At 42.5% G+C, this 6,117-nt stretch overlaps 1 pseudogene; it reads left to right on the forward strand.

Moving 5' to 3' along the window:
* Nucleotides 1-2,774: 2,774 nt before the first annotated feature.
* Nucleotides 2,775-2,892, forward strand: LOC126458918 (5S ribosomal RNA; annotated as a pseudogene).
* Nucleotides 2,893-6,117: the final 3,225 nt, after the last annotated feature.

Consider the following 6,117-nt stretch of genomic DNA (forward strand, 5'->3'; position numbering starts at 1 on the left):
TCAAATCAATGAAAAGGCCTATTAATCTCGAAAAAACTGTAAGTATCCTCTTTAGCTAATGTATTAAAGATGAAAGCAACGACTACACTTCAGCTAGACTAATTGAGATCCACCTTGACTTGAAATTAACGTGGAAGAGTCCTACTGGTTATATATGTACTAAGTTAGCGTGTGTGACAGATTTGTTAGGTAAACTAACGTCTTGTGTTAGTGATATGTTATTTCTCAATGCATGCTACACCTTTTTCCTCGCCCACTTGACATATGTCGTTCTGTTATGGAGGAATTCCATGGAGCAAAATAGCTCTCATTTGCAAAAGAAGGTAATCAGATGCATCTGTAGAGTCAGAAATAGCAAGTCTTGTACAACATATTTAAAAAAAACCAACAGTTACGTCTTTCTTTATATTAAGTTGTCTGATGCATACAAAAAAAAACCAACACACTCACAAACTACGATAATCTGTTCATCAACATAACACACAACTAAAACTACAGACAGACATCACAGGTCCTTGACTTAAGAAAACTCAAGACAGTTATAAGTACAAGGGTTAAAACTTTTAACATGTTGCCAATACGGGCACTCAATTTGTCACTGAGTATGTTTAAAAGCGCCACACACAAATGGCTTAGACAGAAAGCATTTTGTACAGCAGAAGAGTTCAAAATGTGCCCTAAAGCTGATATTGAGTATTAATATAGTTTCATTTCATTTCGATGCAACTTATATATGTGAATAACATATCACGTGCGGTATGATGGACAATTTTGTATTTTGCTAGACATAATGATCTAAAATATCTTTTACACATATGTTTTTTTATGGAATTGTGTGTGTGTGTGTGTGTGTGTGTGTGTGTGTGTGTGTGTGTGTGTGTGTGTGAGAGAGAGAGAGAGAGAGAGAGAGAGCACACAAAAAGGCGACATCGATTGCACTTTTTAATGCTTAAATATGGATAATAAATGAACCGTTTGTTCGTTAACAGTTACCCTATGCACAAGAAAGTACCGCCAGTGGAAGATAGTAACGAATTAAAGAAAAACTTGGACAAAATTTCCATTTGTTGTAATGGATGGCAGCTCTGTTTAGATATAGAAAAATGTAAACAGTGCCTGTAACAAACAGAAACGACAGTATAGTGTCTCATAACAAGATTAGTGGTGAACGTCTTGAACACGTCAAATCATGTAGGATTTTACGAGTAATATTAAGATGCGAAACAAAATACGGCGATCGCATAAATCAGTATTGGAATTGGGTAATGAATGACAGATTTGTTGGAAGAATTCTGGGAAAATGCGGCACATCTGTAATGGAAGTCACATACAAGACGCCTGTGCGAGCAATTGTGTTGTTTCGGTGTTCTGAAGCCCTTATCAAGTAAACATGGTAATACACATAGAAAGAATTTAGAGACGCGCTACTATGATCATAATTGGTCGGTATAGCCCAAACGAAAGTGTAACCGAAGGGCTCGGGGTACTCGAATGGGAATTGTTGGTAAAATAACTTTTCGCGAAACCCTGTTCGGTAAATTTAGAGAATCTGTATTCGAAGGAGATGGTGCGCTCATTAAGTTCGCCCTGAACGGCGGAACAGATTTGAAATTTCACGATGAATGGTTCCCGGTACACTTGCTACTACTTAGCGGTCATTACACGTTCTACCTTTCTTCAAACTGATAACTGAGTCTACGCTTAGGTCTGCGTGGGAGGATGCTAGGTCGGTCTGCGAAGATCATTTTTATACGGAGAGCTCACAGCTACCTGGCCCTGACCATCCACCCGACCCTCACCTTGCCGGGTACGGGTATGAAACGTTTTCCTCTGCTGAGCGTTCGCGATGGTCTCGTGTTGGCTGAATTTATGATTGTCACGATGTAACATCTGCCTAACAATGTTGGTACCGAATACCCATGTAAGGCGCACATGCTCCTTGGCTTTATTCCAGACTGCGGTGCCAGCACAGAGCGAGGCAGCTACGGCACGTTACCTCAAAGTACAGGGTGTACAGAAGTGGGGAACACTTTCAATTATTTACTTCATAAGAACCAAACATTGTACAGATATCATACATATGTCCTTCTGAAGAGAAACACTGAAAGTTTTTTAAGGATACCGCCACAGCGAAATTTGGTAATTTGCCGATAGTCAGCGCTTGTCGCAAACATGGGAGTTCGACAAAAACAAGTGTGCTACAGCTGTTCAACGGATGTTTCGAGCTAAGTACGTTAAGAAGCCACCAACAAGGAAGGCCATTCACTACTGGCACCACAAATTCGTTACGACGGGAGAGAACACGGGAAGCGACTGTCACAGTCGACGATGCCATGCTGGGACGGGTATGGCAGGAATTCGATAACTGTATTGACGTCTGCCGGGTCACTCATGGTTCGCACATCGAATATTTGTAAAAAATAAAAAATAAAAAAAGTTTCAGAGTTTCTCTTCAAAATGCAATATGTATGACATCTCTATAATGTTTAGTTCTTTTGCAATAAATAATTGAAAGTGTTCCCAGACTTTATATACACCCTGTACACCCAGAATGAATAAATGTATCGAGGCTTGGTATTCGCCAAGTTATAGCGGACAATACGGCGAGTTTCCGGGCGTTCGCAGGTAATTTTGATTGTTTATAGTTGTCGAATTACGACGCGACTTCGGTTTTACGGTTCAGTGCCTCAGTCTGTAAAAACGAAGTCATGGGATCGCTTTATCGTCGGTCTGTCTCTCCGTCCGACTGTTAAAAACCTTTTTTGTCAGGAACGGCCAACGGCCTTGCCACAGTGGATACACCGGTTCCAGTCAGATCACCGAAGTTAAGCGCTGTCGGGCGTGGCCGGCACTTGGATGGGTGACCATCCGGGTCGTCATGCGCTGTTGCCATTTTTCGGGGTGCACTCAGCCTCGTGATGCCAATTGAGGAGCTACTCGATCAAATAGTAGCGGCTCCGGTCAGAGGAAACCATCATAACGACCGGGACAGCGGTGTGCTGACCACACGCCCCTCCTATCCGCACCCTCAACTGAGGATGATACGGCGGTCGGATGGTCCCGATGGGCCACTTGTCGCCTGAAGACGGAGTGCTTTTTATTTTATCAGGAACAGTTAGACGTATTTAATTCAAATTTAATGAAACATATTAAGGTCTGTGGTCTCTTGGCAGTGTAAAATTTCAAGCTTTTAAGTCACTTCAACCAAACAGTACGACTGTTTGGATACCGTAAAACTCACTCATCAAAACCTATAGGGTGCTTCCCATTGACCTAGAATCATAAAATTTGGCAAGAAACAAGGTTTATCAATCAAATTGTAGTTATATCACATAAAAATACCTTTGGCCATTTCAACACACATTGCTTTCATCATCCATCAAGAGCATAACAGATGACCATTACTGTACGAAAACATAAAATGTAAGTTGCAGTCATGTTTTAGTAAGTAAATAAAAATGTTTTACTGTATCTTCTCTCTCTAGATACATAAACTGGAGTCCACTGCTCGCTTCTTTAGTATGTCCGAGATAGTTCGAGGAACTACTGTAGTGATTTTGATACAGTACTGGAATTCCAGGGACGAATGGATGAACTATCCATCCTGGGAATTGAGAATCTCAACGATTTTTGCGTGTTATCGATACTGGCAAGATATTCGTCCTGGGAATTCCAGATGTCTCGACTTCCTAAGATGTGTTGCTGCAGCAGTTATTGGAAGCCATCCCACTGGACATTAAGCGATCGACGTGGTACAAGCATGACGGATGTCCCTGCCGTTTCGTAACTGTAAATGACAGATCCTCTTAATAGAACACTTGCAGAGCAATAGAACGGTCGTTCAGGAAACGCAGATGGTCTGCACACTCTTCAAACTTACACTGCTATACCTTTAGCAAAAAACTAAGATGCCCGAATGCATGAAAACCCTTACAATACAGTTAACTCCAGATGAAATTCAGTATTTAGTATTGATTTTCCAGAATCACTGTATAGGGTACAGCAATGCCCAAGGTCAACATCTGGGGCACTTGGTATAACAGTTGTGACAATAGCACAGGAACTATACCTTAGTTTAAATGTTTGCTTACATTTTTGGTATAACAGGACAGACGTTTGTGGAACCTCCTCTCCTGACGGCGGGACAATGGTTTGTGGTGATTGATATGATTTGCTCATGTCCCATACACTTTATGTTGCTGAAGTTCTCTTCAAAGCTTCTTCCAAATTCCACAAAAATAATGTGCCATTCCACTAGAAAACAAACAAAGTCGATGTCGTAATTCGGCGACTAGTAACGATAAAAATTACTTGGGAATGTCAGGAAACGCACCATATTTTCCGCTATAACTTTGATAAAACCGCACCTCGAGGCATTCATTCGTTCAGGAGACATCTGAGGTGGTCTTTCTTCGGTGCCTCACCCTATAGATTTATTCCTGCATCGCCACTTAAGACGAATGGTCACTACTGACTGCACGGCAACCGCAGCATCAATTTGGGACAATACTGCATCCAGGGTGTCAAACAAGGCCATCAGAGAGATGGCTAAGAGCAAGGGTGACAATCACCAGGCGTTCTATCGCACCACATCATCATTTGACAGTCCAACTCTGGTTATCTAGCGAGAGGCCCAAATAGGAGGAGGAACGCTGGAAAAAATGTGACAGACGAGTCTCTGGCTAGGAGTCACTGATGGTCTCCAGAATGAATCACTCTGCAACGAAGAGTGTGCTGTTTTGAAACTTACTGGCGGATTAAAACAGTGTGCCAAACTGGGAGTCAAATACAGCATCTTGCCTTTTGCGGGCAACACTCTTGCCAACTGAATGCATGGTTTACTTCCATCAAAATTCACTCCTACTTTCCGAACTTCACAGAAACTCTCCTAGCACCGTTGGAAGAAGGGATACTATGGGAACATGGATTTGCCACAACCTAGAGGATTGTTTTCAGTCTTTCACCCTGCAGAGGAGCATGCGCTGTTTTGAAACTTTCAGACAGATTAAAACCGGCGGTAAGAACACTGCAGCGAAAGGCAAAGTTCTGGTTCCGAGTCACAGTTCCAGTCTGACAGTCAATGACGTCTGGTTTGTGGCGTGCTCAACTGCGCGGTCGTACAAGTCCCAATTTTTACACAGTCCAATTTTTTACACAATCAAATCGAGCCACTGTCACGAATGATGATGAAACGATGAGGACAACACAAACACCCAGTCCCCGGGCAGAGAGAATCCCCACCACGGCCGGAAATCGAACCCGGGACCCCGTGATCTAGTGGCAGCAACGCTAGCCACTAGACCACGAGCTGTCGGCTTCTGCCAGTTAAGTTTCTGTGATAGTCATCTCTGAGTTCCGTTCTTGTCAGAATTTTCTAGGCAGCGACATACAGCAGCCAATGAGACATTGTTGTTCAAAAAACTGTATGTGAAATCCTATGGGACTTAACTAAGCTTACACACTATTTGTCATCAGTCTACTGACTGGTTTGATGCGGCCCGCCACGAATTCCTTTCCTGTGCTAACCTCTTCATCTCAGAGTAGCACTTGCAACCTACGTCCTCAATTATTTGCTTGACGTATTCCAATCTCTGTCTTCCTCAACAGTTTTTGCCCTCTACAGCTCCCTCTAGTACCATGGAAGTCATTCCCTCATGTCTTAGCAGACGTCCTATCATCCTCTCCCTTCTCCTTATCAGTGTTTTCCACATATTCCTTTCCTCTCCGATTCTGCGTAGAACCTCCTCATTCCTTATCTTATCAGTCCACCTAATTTTCAACATTCGTCTATAGCACCACATCTCAAATGCTTCGATTTTCTGCTGTTCCGGTTTTCCCACAGTCCATGTTTCACTACCATACAATGCTGTAGTCCAGACGTACATCCTCAGAAATTTCTTCCTCAAATTAAGGCCGGTATTTGATATTAGTAGACTTCTCTTGGCCAGAAATGCCTTTTTTGCCATAGCGAGTCTGCTTTTGATGTCCTCCTTGCTCCGTCCGTCATTGGTTATTTTACTGCCTAGGTAGCAGAATTCCTTAACTTCATTGACTTCGTGACCATCAATCCTGATGTTAAGTTTCTCGCTGTTCTCATTTCTACTACTTCTCATTACC

Source organism: Schistocerca serialis, chromosome 2, assembly GCF_023864345.2.
Source record: "Schistocerca serialis cubense isolate TAMUIC-IGC-003099 chromosome 2, iqSchSeri2.2, whole genome shotgun sequence".
Taxonomy (NCBI): Eukaryota; Metazoa; Arthropoda; class Insecta; order Orthoptera; family Acrididae; genus Schistocerca; species Schistocerca serialis.